Here is a 14,811-nt window from a genome sequence, read left to right as displayed (position 1 = left end):
AGGGAATATACATGGTAACAGGGTACATAAACTGACGTCCAAAAGAAACTTTACCAACTAAAAATATAAATTTCAGACAAAGTATAACATTATTTTCGATGAAGTCTATCTAAAACACATAACCTAAATACAACAATAGTGTATGCAGAAAATGTTAATCGTCTGTTACATGTTTGCGAGATAACACACGAAAAAGTGAAAAACACGTGTGCCACGGACAACTGCAAATAAACGTGCGGGTAAGGGTATGAAACGATTGCAACGGCAAGTCAGAGATCCACAGTGATGAAAAAACACAAAAGAAATGCCACGACTCACAGTCGAACAACGTGAACGAGCCATGGATATGGTACAGATGGGAGCCACCCACGCCCATATTGCACGAACCTTCGGTTGCTCCCGTGTTGCCGTTACCAAGTTGATGCAGCGTTAAAGACAGACAGGGCGGAGCGCTGACAAGCCACCAGACAAGCCCTTCCCTCAGTCGGACCTCATTATGAGAATGTAAAACACATGTGTTGACAGAATAACTCATACCACAAGATAGGTCCTTCACACTGTCTGACCTCAGTGTGCTACACTCAAACACACATTTAAAGAAGAACCCTGCTGTGATGAGTGATGGCTGTGGGTCTCTATCGACTGATGACGTGAAGGTAGGATGTGTTCAACATGGGCTCCTAATGTGATGAGTGAGAGAGTGAGTGATGGATGTTGGTTTATATTAACTGATGACGTGAAGGTAGGATGTGTCCAACATCGGCTCCTGATGAGTGAGAGAGTGAGTGATGGATGTTGGTTTATATTAACTGATGTCGTAAAGGTAGGTTGTGTTCAACATCGGCTCCTAATGTGATGAGTGAGGGAGTGAGTGATGGATGTTTGTTTATACTAACTGATGTCGTGAAGGTAGGATGTGTTCAACATCGACTCCTGATGTGATGAGTGAGAGAGTGAGTGATCGATGTGGGTTTATTTTGACTGATGACTTGAAGGTAGGATGTGTTCAACATCGACTCCTGATGTGATGAGCAAGAGAGTGAGTGATCGATGTGGGTTTATTTTGACTGATGACGTGAAGGTAGGATGTGTTCAACATCGACTCCTGATGTGATGAGTGAGAGAGTGAGTGATCGATGTGGGTTTATATTGACTGATGACGTGAAGGTAGGATGTGTTCAACATCGACTCCTGATGTGATGAGCGAGAGAGTGAGCGATGGATGTTGGATTATATTGACTGATGACGTGAAGGTAGGATGTGTTCAACATAGACTCCTGAAGAGTGAGAGAGTGAGTGATGGATGTGGGTCTATATTGACTGATTACGTGATGGTAGGATGTGTTCAACATCGACTCCTGATGTGATGAGTGAGAGAGTGAGTGATCGATGTGGGTTTATATTGACTGATGACGTGAAGGTAGGATGTGTTCAACATCGACTCCTGATGTGATGAGCGAGAGAGTGAGCGATGGATGTTGGATTATATTGACTGATGACGTGAAGGTAGGATGTGTTCAACATAGACTCCTGAAGAGTGAGAGAGTGAGTGATGGATGTGGGTCTATATTGACTGATTACGTGATGGTAGGATGTGTTCTACATCGACTCCTGAAGAGTGAGAGAGTGAGTGATAGATGTCGGTCTATGTTGACTGATGACGTGAAGGTAGGATGTGTTCTACATCGACTCCTGATGTGATGAGTGAGAGAGTGAGTGATGAATGTGGGTCTATATTGACTGATGACGTGAAGGTAGGATGTATCCAACATCGACCCCTGTTTTGACGAATGTGAGAATTAGTTGGTTGTGTTGCACATTAAGACAGGATAGAATCCTCTGTAGTTTAAGCCATATTATATCAATGATTAAAGGAGGATACCTGATGGAGTTAAGTGTAGTATTTGACCAATATTACAAAAAGCAAATGTCACGTCAAAAATATATACACAAGTTACAGCAGTGCCTCGGGTCATGGGATACACAGAAGCAGAGGACGTAACTGAAGGTTGTCAAATAACTGGAACTGTTACACAATGTGTCATGAAAAACCAGCAACACCACGATGTTAGTGGCATTATTACAGTACCAGGTCACTTTGTACAAAACATATGTTTGGTGGGACAACTTACATAGGGTGTAACAGGGAATATACAGTGTAACAGGATATATAGTATGTAACAGGGAATATACAATGTAACAGGCTATACAACATAACACGTGATATACAATTGGATAGGATATACAATGTAACACTAGATATACAATGTAACACTAGACATACAATGTAATACTAGAAATACGATATGACACAAGATATACAATGTAACATTAGATATACAATATGACACAGGATATACAATGTAACACTGAATACACCATGTATCAGGAAAGAAAATGTAACACTGGATATACAGTATGATACAAGATATACAATGTGACACAATATATACAAAGTAAGACATGATATACAATATGACACAAGATATACAATGTAACACTAGATATACAATATGACACAAGATTTGCAATGTAACACTATATATACAATATGACACAAGATTTGCAATGTAACACTAGATATACAATGTGACACAATATTTGCAATGTCACACAATATATACAAAGTAACACGGGATATACACTGTTTGTCATATGTGGAAATGTACAGTCACCTCCACACGAGTCCAGGTGTATTCGGTGACTGCCAGCAGGGGAATCAAATATACACTCTTCAAAAAAAGGAAACGCATAGGTGTTTTGAGAATTCCAGTTAGATTTTTCCCCAGCAATCGTCATAAAGACAATTCTCATGTTTGATTCCCGTTAATCATGCCAAGTTTGTTGTGCATTGCGCGCAAACACATCTCAAAATGTTTTTGTAAAAGTTTATCAGCTAAAATGCAAAGGATGCAAGGAAATTGCTTTGAGAAAAAGTTTTCAGCACAATGCACGTGCAAAGTGTTGGAAATAAGAGTAGAGACACTGACTATAAAAGACCGTACAAAATTCATCAGTTCATTACGAATTTTCTAACGTCAACTGAGATCGAAAAATCAATCAAAATCTGCGTCCTCACCTCCTCCGAAAAATATGATTTCATCAAAACAAAAGAAAAAGATAGTTGAGCTTCAGATGTTTTCTGAACAAGGACATGCATTTCGAGAGAAAAAAAGACCATGATCAAAATGCAAATCAAGGTAAACAATTAGCATAAATTATAACACAAAAAATCGGAGATGCATTTTGAGAGAATATAGGAGCAGAGTCAAAGTGCAAATTTCAAAATATATTATATTGCAAAAAGGAACACATATGACAGTCCCACTACCATCTACATATGTGTTGCATATCATATCATACTTTGGACAAAAATGGCTGAATAACTTCTGACTGCATATGTATATATACCAAATTTCATTTTCATTGACAAACTTGACCACAAGAGGTTTTCTTCATTATGGTCAGCATAAGGACCGGATGAAATCCCTTTGGACAAATTGTTGAGAACACGCATGTCAAGTGTCAGGGCAGAGGTGATATTCATGGACAAGATGGACACACTTCTCACACTGCACCAAATTGCTTCAGAATATCAACCATGTCATCGTTGTCTTGGTCTGTATGCAGTGATGTTCTCTCGCCGTCGACGGTATTTGGATACTGCGCCATATTGATACAGAAGCTCAACCAACGAATGGTTTCCTTTGAATTTTGCGATATCAAGTGATGTAATCCTGTCATAAGCTGCACTGTTGATGTCAACTATGTTGTGAGAGACAATGTACTCTACAATCTCTACATTGCCTCCCTCACAAGCCTTATGAAGGATGTTGGCACCAAACATATACTTCACTGTCAGGTCACATCCTTTACTCACAAGTAGGTCAAACACTGCCTTGTGGCCCTCAAACGCTGCCATCATCACTGGTGTTCTCCTGTCATTACCTGTACTGTTGATGTCAACTATGTTGTGAGAGACAATGTACTCTACAATCTCTACATTGCCTCCCTCACAAGCCGCATGAAGGATGTTGTCACCATCGTCATCCTCCACTGTCAGGTCACATCCTTTACACACAAGTAAGTCAAACACTGCCTTGTGGCCCTTCAGCGCTGCACACATCACAGGTGTTCTGTCATGACCTCTACTGTTGATGTCAACTGTGTTATGAGAGACAATGTACTCTACAATCTCTACATTGCCTCCCTCGCAAGCCTTATGAAGGATGTTGTCACCATACTCATCCTTCACTGTCAGGTCACATCCTTTGCGCACAAGTAGGTCAAACACTGCCTTGTGACCCGTCAAAGCTGCCCTCATCACTGGTGTTTCTTGAGATATATTTCTACCATTGTAGCAGACTTTGTTTTGTGCAACAACAGATTCCACTATATCTATATTTCCTCCTGTGCAAGCGACATGAAGGATGCTGTTTTGTTTGTCATCCTTCACAGAGAGATCACATCCTTTACTCATCAGAGAAAACATGTCAGCATCCCCTCGCTGTGCTGCCCACATTGCTGCTGTTTTCCCATGTTTGTCCTGTACAAAGTCAACTCGTTTCTTCACAGACAAAACATACACAGCCAGCTGGAGATTCCTTGTCTGAGCAGCAACAAGTACCACATCATTCCCATCATAGTCCTGTCTGTGTACATCAGCTCCAGCAACAATCAGGTGCTGACAGATGTCTGTGTGTCCATTGTATGCTGCCACCAACAGGGGTGTTCTCCTGTTACTGTTCAAAGCATTTATGTCAAACGTCCCTGATGACAGGAGATGATCCACTATAGCCTGGTTACCTCCCTTGGATGCCAGATGTAGCATTGTGTTCCTGTCAGTGTCCACAACTAACAGATCTCCCACTGTGTTCAACAATGTGTCTAAAATGTGTTTATGCCCCCTCTCTACACAATACGACACAGGTGTTTTATGATATCTGTCTGTCTCGTTTACATCCTGATATCCCACACCCTGTACAATACCGAAGTGTCCCCCTTGACTGGCGTAGTGGAGAACTCCACGTGACTCTGTATCTTTTAATGACAAGTCACACTGTTTTTTAGTTAGAAACTCAAACATGATTCTGTGTCCTGCAGCTGCTGCTAACATCACTGGAGTCCTCCCGCTGGCATCCCTCGTGTTGATGTCGACCTTGCCCTTCGACAGGAGGAACTCTGCCAGCTCCTGTTCCCTGTTTCTGCTGCTGTGTGAAGCCGACTCAGACCACTCACATCCACAAGCAACATGCTCGATCCTTTCTCCTCTAGGTGTGATTTCAATTTTGAGATATAATGTTTCTTGTGTGTCATCATGAACCTATTCAGGCCATGTTCTCTTGCACGTAGAAACTGTGACATGTTACGGCAGTCACCAACATGTCCATAAGACAGTATCTCAGACATGCTGAAGTCCTCAGGAGAGATGTGACAGTTCTGTGACAGAAGTAACTGAAACACATCTCTGTGGCCTCTGCATGCTGCAATCATCAGAGGTGTCTTTCCATACTGGCCTCTGTGGTTGATGTCAAACAGCTTACTGGACATCAGATGTTTGCCAATCTGGACACTACCGCCCTGACATGCCAGATGTAGGATAGTATCACCGTTATCATCAACACCAGTCAGGTCACACTTCCCTTCATCTGCCAGATACTCATACAGCTGACCACGACCTTTCTGTGCAGCCATCATGACTGGTGTTTTCAAGTCCTGTCCTGGCAGATTCTTCCAGACCTCCATGTGGGGAAGCAGTAACTTGGCAACATCTGTATATCCCCTCAATGAGGCCAGATGGAGGGCAGAATTTCCGACTTTGTTCTTGATCAGACACTCTGCATCATCTTTCAGTAAGATGTTGACCATTTTGGAATTAGTCCTGTCCACAGACATCATAAGAAGAGAGTTTCCATCAGCATCTGTATAGTCTGGTGTATATGTGATATCTCCCCTCTGAAGACCCAGCAGCTGCTGCCGTAGATACAGGAAGGACTTGGTGTCACGTAGTCTGATACAACAAGCTAGTTCCTCACTGACATGTACCTGTGACAGTTCCTGTTTCTGTAACACCTTCTGACACAGGTAATCATTGCCAGACTGTAGGACCCAGTACAAGAAGCACCTTGAACCAGTGGAAGAACCAGCTGTATCCTGTAAATGTAGAACATCCACAAAACTGTCTCCGAGCTGTGTCAGGAACCTGTCTATGTTGTCCTCCCTGCTTAGAACTGGGTGACAGAATGTGTGTTTGAACTTCCCTCTCCTCGTGTCTTCTACCAGCTGTGTCAGAAACATGTCTGTGTTGTGACTAGAGATAAAGATAGTTTTATCAGGCAAGTCTGTGAGAGATTGTCTGTTGCCAGTTTCATGCATAACTTTGCAGAGTTTCCATAGAGATCCAGGAAACTTGTTGTCAACAACAAACACACAGGCGTCATATATGACAGGGTCTGTGAAACTAATATTGTCGCCAGACTGACATAGATAGGTGTCACACAATGTGTGTAACTTTTCAGGAATATTGTCTGTTATTAATTCGGGAAAGAGAGACTCAAACCCTTCCACATGACTCTCATCACTCTCAAAGCTTTCATCACCATATCGATAGTAGCCTTTCACTCTGTTTCCAGAAACCAGAATATATATTATTGCAGCAGAATAATCAACATTTCTAAGTAATATTTCTATTTCCATTCTGAAATGTGAGTGAGGATATGCGAAATATGTTACAGGATCTGTGGTAGGTCTGTCTTGACAGAAGTGTTTGATGACTTTGGGGAAACCGACATATGAAGGAAGGTTAGCTATGATCTCCTCCCATGTGTCTGATGGAATGTATGTCTGCATCTGCAGCATCTGGGAATATTCCTGCTTTGTTCTGTCCAAGTTCTGTCTTCCTATCTGTGTTATGTCCATCTTTGGACTGACGTCATCAAAGGCGTCTCGTTTACAGCTCGCGTATATAATAAGAACATGAACAAGCTTGTTGGAATCAGTTTTGTTGTGTATCTCAGCAACAAAGTTTGAACATCCGCGGTGATCTCCTATGTCATCAATCACTTCCTTGTGTATCTCATCTCCCATGTCATCAATCACCACTAGTGTAGGTTTAGTTGCCAGGAATACATCCATGTTGAAGTCCTCCTCTCTGCTGTAGAAGACTTTGTCGTATCCTTGTCGCTGGTAGTCACAACACAGCATGCGTCCTATTGTGGTTTTACCTTCCCCAGGACCACCAGTCAGCATCACCAGGTTGTGTTGTTGAAGCTGGTCTCGGACTTCCTGGTAGGCAGCTGTCTTCACAAATGATCTCTCCAAATCTGAAACAAATGGCTCATATTTCAAAAGCTGAAGTTAAATAACATACAAAAAATGTGTATACACATCAATGTATGTTTAGTAAGCTGTTGAATTACAATTTAAAGGGAGAAATAATTTGGTTATTCCCCACATTCATTAATGATACAATGGGTTTTAATTAAAAATTGAAGATCTAACATGGAGCATCAGTCTATGCTGAGAAAATGTCATTGTATATGAGACAAAAATTAACACTAATTAGATGTCATTTAAAGGAAAAACAGCGCCATACCACGCCATGAGGCACATACGACTGTTGTAGTAAATAATACTGCAGTAAATGTTAACTATAAAAAAGAGTCATATTAAGTCTTGAGAGATAGGCACAATGGTCTCCATATGTCATGAGCAAAAAAGTGTCACAATTTTATCTCTTAAATGAGCTTTCAAAGTTTCATACATGTAACTACACTAGATTCTGAGAAAATGTGTCCACATTGCAGGCTCTCTGCACTAGCTAAACTAGCATGTGCTTTATCTCATAAATACAAGTGTCTACTTCCTTCCTTGCTTCATACATCAGTTCAAGCTGTTCCGTTAAATGTGTTTGCAAATTTAAACACCATTATTAACCAAAAAATACTGATACAGATTCTGATGAATGCACCAATGCAGCATTACAGCATTTCATAAACTCATTTGAGAGCAGTGTTTAACATTTCACTTTTTCTCCCTACATACTTTCTAAGAATCACTTGTTGTCGACTGTCGGACTTGTTTTTACATTTACGATTGACAACCATGCAAAACTAAATATCTTTATAAATATGTTGACTTGTTTTCCGAAGTGTCACTTCATATTAACCTTAATCAATTCTGTAAGAACACATGTAAAATAAGTGACTCCTATTGGAGATTTACCCTGATGCTTGACCCGTGCTGTCAGCCGTGGTCTGGTGATGGAATATTGGACCTCCCCGTCAGAGCTGTAGGTACTGGACAAATCAGAGTCTTCACTCTCGGTGGACGATATGTTGGCTTCTGGGGGAAAGGGGTCTTTGATTTATATGAGGGGGTATTTTCCCAGTGGGTCAAGACACACATTAAAGTTTCACGTTGCTGTATTCTCTTGAGATAAATCAATTTTAGAGTGTTAGACCAATCACGTTTTTTAACATTAACTATTTACAACCATGAAAAACTAAAAATCTTTATAAATATTTTGACTTGTTTTCCGAAGTGTCACTTCATATTAACCTTAAACAATTCTGTAAGAACACATGTAAAATAAGTGTTTTCCGAAGTGTCACTTCATATTAACCTTAAACAATTCTGTAAGAACACATGTAAAATAAGTGACTCCTATTTGAGATTTACCCAGATGCTTGACCCGTGCTGTCAGCCGTGGTCTGGTGATGGAATATTGGACCTCCCCGTCAGAGCTGTAGGTACTGGACAAACCAGAGTCTTCACTCTCGGTGGACGATATGTTGGCTTCTGGGGGGAAAGGGGTCTTTGATTTATATGAGGGGGTATTTTCCCAGTGGGTCAAGACACACATTAAAGTCTCATGTTGCTGTATTCTCTTGAGATAAATCAATTTTAGAGTGTTAGACCAATCACGTTTTTTAACATTAACTATTTACAACCATGAAAAACTAAAAATCTTTATAAATATTTTGACTTGTTTTCCGAAGTGTCACTTCATATTCACCTTAAACAATTCTGTAAGAACACATGTAAAATAAGTGTTTTCCGAAGTGTCACTTCATATTAACCTTAATCAATTCTGTAAGAACACATGTAAAATAAGTGACTCCTATTTGAGATTTACCCAGATGCTTGACCCGTGCTGTCAGCCGTGGTCTGGTGATGGAATATTGGACCTCCCAGTCAGAGCTGTAGGTACTGGACAAATCAGAGTCTTCACTCTCGGTGGACGATATGTTGGCTTCTGGGGGAAAGGGGTCTTTGATTTATATGAGGGGGTATTTTCCCAGTGGGTCAAGACACACAATAAAGTCTCATGTTGCTGTATTCTCTTGAGATAAATCAATTTTAGAGTGTTAGACCAATCACGTTTTTTAACATTAACTATTTACAACCAAGAAAAACTAAAAATCTTTATAAATATTTTGACTTGTTTTCCGAAGTGTCACTTCATATTAACCTTAAACAATTCTGAAATAACACATGTCAAATAAGTGACTCTTATTGGAGATTTACCAAGATGCTTGACCCCTGCTGTCACCCGTGGTCTGTTGATGGAATATTGGACCTCCCCGTCAGAGCTGTAGGTACTGGACAAATCCGAGTCTTCACTCTCGGGGGATGATATGTTGGCTTCTGTGGGAAAGGGGTCTTTGATTTATATGAAGGGATATCTTATATTTAATACTTATCCTGCTTTACGTATTATATCCCCATCTATTTCCCATGAAAACATGACTGGAAACATCATCTCTTGAGAGAAAACCCTTTCCTGAACAAAGTAGAAACTTGCCCTCACTAAACCAGCCGGTACAAACGCCAATATTCTGTTTTGAGAAAGCAGAAACGTCTGCTAAAGATAGGAGCGGGGAGGCAGTGCCCATTCATTACGTAATGCTTGATAAGTATATTATGTATAAATATAATTTTACCTGATCCTGCATGACATGTTCCATTTTATCTGACGTTTGGAGGAGGGTGTACCTTCAGTGTAGACTGGTTATGCAAACATCGTGTGTGGGTAGGTGTAGTGACATCAGCAGCTTATGCAAACTGGAGCAGGCCCAACAATTGCTTGGTATACTTCTCAAGGCTCATACCTTCGGTATGCCACACGAGTCACATATGTCGCAATATGGCCAAATAACATCAATACAGCAGAGGTAAAGAGAGATTACAATGACCATACTTCTGAGCTTGAAGGACAGATATGAACACATATCTGCGACTGTACAGTTGCCATGGAGAGCCATCATAGAAGTAATTGCCTGGATCTTATGAAGGTTGCTCGCCTGAGAATTCTGTAAACCTGCTTCATTATATGGCTGTACGATCGTAGACCGAAGCCAAACGAAATTTCTGTTCTATTGGCCTTGTAGTGTTGTGTTGTGGGAATAGTCTCTTAAATGACTTCCGGAAAGATTGTATATGGTCGAGGTAGATTCACAAGCCTCGTTCCAGGCAAAGGAGCAGTTCAATTTAGTCTTACTATCCTACAAATGGGGTCAATGGTGGTACGGTTAAACACCTCTCAAGCGATGTGGTTCATATGCCCGAAGTGCTGTAGCACCATGTTCAGATCCAAGGCTGGAGCTTAGAATTGCAGTTTGTGGTCCTCTAGTCAGAGCATGGCCTGCAGTTCCAGGATCTTTGAGACCTTCTGGTCTGTTGAAGAACAGAGTCAATGACTTCTAGGTAAGTATCAATGTTACCACCTTTCAGATGACGTGTGTGACGAAGGTAGATCAAGTAATCTTGAATAAACTGCCAGGAAGCTGTCATAGGTTCCTTCTTCTGCTGCAATTTGTCATCGTATTAGCGTCTAGTTGAGGTACAATGGGCCCGAGTAACCGCCTGTGCTACTACCAGGGAGTTATCTGTCTTCTTTAAGGTTTTTAAACAGTCCAAGCGTGCATGGAGAATACACTTGGCTGTGATTTGCATCTGTAGACTGTGCTGAGTGGATCTGGCACATTTTTTATTTGCCTGACCACAGCAACCGGAGGCAGTTTAGTGGTGAAGGATTGATATCATTTTGATTTTCCAAATTAGAGCTGACGGTAACAATTGGGGAAGAACCTTCACATGGGATTCACCTGCACGAACAGTGCCAGAACCAGAGAGAGGTTGAGTGTTGCGGTTTGTAAAGACCAAGTCGATACTCAGATGACCTAGATTCTGACAGAGGATGCAGAAGCCATTCTGTTGTAGCATCCCCTCCATCTGGGATGGCTATCACAATGCATCAGCGAGAAGGTGCCTGACCCTGACGTCCATAGGAATTGAGTGGTAGAGGAAAAAAATGAGTGGAACCCTGTTTCCAGCACTTGGGTGTGACAAAGTACCCCCAAAGTATCTCCATTTCCAGGTTGTTGATCTGGCACATTCTTTATTTGCCTGAGCCTGGAGCGACGCATAGACAAATAGATGATTGTTGGTTGTAGTTTAGCCTCAGGTCTGGCATTAAGATTCGCTGCAGCGGCTGTAACTACAGTCTCCCTCTGACTTTGAGATCTTTTGCCGACGTCAGGAGTCTGAGGAGAATTTGCAAATCAGGCGTATCTGTGTCTGATAGAATCAGACAAACTCGTCTCCAAGAGAGCACCAAATCTGGCCAAGTGTTTAATGCTGTTGGGTAGACGACTGGGGATTGGAATTCCCATTCACGCAAGTCCTGGCAAGCACTGTCACCTATATGCTTGTTTTCAGAGTACAAGTCATGACATGACTTGCGCCTGTCTCTTCTGTAGGGCCCTCTAGGGCGAAATCTATTACAGAGGGCTGTGTTGTTTGATGAGTTGCAGGTGATCCAGCCATGTGATGCTGTTTGCAGTGTTCGTGGAGTAGTCTGTGCCATGTCAAAGTTCTGACCTCCTTCATGAAATAAAGTAGGCACTGTCCACGGCTGCTTCACAGGGTGCTTGGTAAAGTCAGCATACCCAAAGTGAGTCATCCAACTGAGTCGCTTGGATGAGTGCTCTGTGTATCTCTGTATCAATGACCATGTTTTGAATGAACAATGACTGTGGAGGATGTCTTCTAATATCCCTTTATTGATGTAATTGGATGTAAGTTGGCAAGTGCACCTGGTGGTGCTAGCTTTAAAAAGGGAATATTATGTAAATAAACAAAACTCAGAAATATATAATGATGCTTCAAATATACATTTGTTATCTGCATTACACATTACCTCAGGAAATTAAAGGCATTCTCTCACATGGACTTACAAAATGCCCATTCAAATAATAGACTCTACCAAATGGAAGATTAAATACTCTTAAAACATTTCCTTTTATTATTGTATGGCTGGCCTCCAAACACTTCAATTTGAAAAATATAATAACACATTTCCTATGCAAAACCATGAAAATGCACCCCAGATATACCAAATGACAATCGCGAAAACTTTACCCTTCACAAAAAATGGACTCTTCCAAAAGTTCACAAATATGAAGAAAATATGGTTTAAAACACTGATGGGGGAGTCGTTTGTCCTGTGTACCTGGCAGGACACTGACAACAGTATTGTGATCAAAGATGAAGGAGTGGAACGTGCCAGGAACATTGTTGCAGATGCCTCTTCCGACACACTCGTAGATAATCGATGAAGGAAAAGATACACAAAGATCGACACAAGCCACACATTGAAAACAGTGAACACTGTGTCTTACAACCAAGGCAGAGCTTGTGTGGGTCCTTTGCTAATTTAGGTTTCAGGCACCCACAGAAGCAAGGCATGTCATTAATAAACTGGGCGGGGTAAAGAAAGTATAGGTCGAGTTCCATGATCGATAAAATAATATCAAGAAGAGGTTTTGTTGTGAATTATAATATAATCTTGGGAGGGGTAAAAAATGATGGATCAACCACAGTTTGAATGAAATTGTGCAATCACAGGTAATGTAAGCTCAAGGCAAGCAATGGTGGGGTAAGAAATTTCATTTTCAAAAGTTGTCTGAAATGTCATCAAAAACTTGTCAGACACACTACAAGTTCATTGTCGACAAATTTGCCTTCTATAGCATGTATGACCCCCAGCTGCCTCAGTGCATGCTGTGATACGCCGCCTCATCGATGACGTCAGTCTTCTGATGACCTGGACTGCCACTCGTCCCTCAGGGCCTGCTGCAATTCTAGTCTGTTGACGGGAGGCTGATGGCGCGCACTAATCTGTCTGTCAAGATGTTCAATAGGATTCATATCGGGTGAGTGGGCAGGCCAGTGCAAAACAAGTTAAACCGACTTTCATCATCAGTAAACAGCACTCGACGCCAATTTCTCACTTGCCAGCATAGAACCGGCCTCGCCCATTGCCTTCTCAGGCGTCGATGTTGAGCAGTCAGTACCATTCCTCGGAAAGGACGATACGCTCGGATTCCAGCAGCACGAAATCGTCGTAGTACTGTACGTTGGCTAATGGGATGTCCAAACGCTGTTGCTGCCGTCGCCGTCGCCGTTACGAATCTGTTTCGCAGGTGAATGAGCCTTATCTGACCGTCTTCCAGTGGTGTTGTCACTCGGGGTCGTCCGGTTCTAGGCCTGTCCTGTGTCCTCCCTGTCTTCCTGTATCGTTGAATCAGCCTGGCTACTGTAAAAAGTGTACAACCAAACCTTCTGGCAATTTGAACCTGTGTTGCCCCATTTCGGCCATACCAATGGCGCTCTCTCTCTGCTCCTGTGACAGTCGTGGCATTTCTTTTGTGTGCTTTCATCACGTGTGGTTACGTGTTCACCCTGCAGACGAACGCATTTATAAAGCTAACATGCACATGCAGTTTATGCCATAGGCGGGAAACCTGTGTCAAAGGTGGCGCGTTCGGGTGAGGTGTTTTTTGGTACCTGTTCCTGTGCAGTCATATTCCCAGTACCCACTTTCCACTGGTTATAGCTGTTTTAGGAAAATTACAAATTGCCAACCTATACTTTCTTTTGCCACTTACTTTATTTCCAACAACACAGATAAACGTTCACAGACGACTGCTCTCGTCTCTCAAGGGATGATGTTTCCAGTCATGTTTTCACAGGAAATGAAAGGGAATACAGTAAATAGTGAAGGAATAGGTTGAAAGTCATATTTTGCTGAATCCCCCTCATATAAGTCACTTCCAAGTGTTAAGCCAATTATGCTGTTAGTTACATTTATTATTGACAACCATACATGTCACTAAACATCTTCATTGATACTTGTAATTGTTTTCTGGAGGGTCACTGTATATGCACCTTAGTTAATGATGTAACTAGATTTGGAAATTATAGTCTGAATTGTATACATCCTATATCACACGTTGCATCTCTTACTCTTCTTCAATCCCATGTGGAAACGTGCTTGAACCATGTTTCCAGCTTCTACATTCACTCGAACAGACCGCAGCACCCCATATCCCAAATTAGTGACTCCTATCTGAGATATACCCCCACCAACAAAGTCAAGACGCTGTTGTCCTGGTGTGCTCCTTGGTCTGGTGATGGAGAACTGGACCTCCCCATCAGAGTTGAAGGTACTCGACAAATCAGAGTCTTCACTCTCGGTGGATGACATATTGACTTCTGGCAGATAAGGGTCTTTGATATATACAGAACAAAAAGAGTTAGTAATCATGAATCTTTTTGCGGGCATTTATGCAGTTGATTACACAATTTCATATATTTAAGAAAAATATAACTGTTTTACGTATATAATGGATTATTTCCGCAAAGAAACAAGACAGACATATAAGTCGCTTTTTGCTGTACATTTATAATAAAAGTCACTTCCATGTGTTAAGCCAATAATGTCTTTGTTAAATATTATGAACTTTG

General features: G+C 41.5%; 1 pseudogene; it reads right to left on the bottom strand.

Annotated features, from left to right (window-relative positions):
- Nucleotides 1-3,604: 3,604 nt before the first annotated feature.
- On the bottom strand, nucleotides 3,605-14,551 carry LOC139477271 (uncharacterized; annotated as a pseudogene).
- Nucleotides 14,552-14,811: the final 260 nt, after the last annotated feature.

The sequence above is a fragment of the Haliotis cracherodii genome, unplaced genomic scaffold, assembly GCF_022045235.1.
Source record: "Haliotis cracherodii isolate W230 unplaced genomic scaffold, xgHalCrac1.p SCAF_32, whole genome shotgun sequence".
NCBI lineage: Eukaryota > Metazoa > Mollusca > Gastropoda > Lepetellida > Haliotidae > Haliotis > Haliotis cracherodii.
The sequence above is the reverse complement of the archived record's forward strand: the minus strand, read 5'-3'. Positions and strand labels throughout refer to the sequence as shown.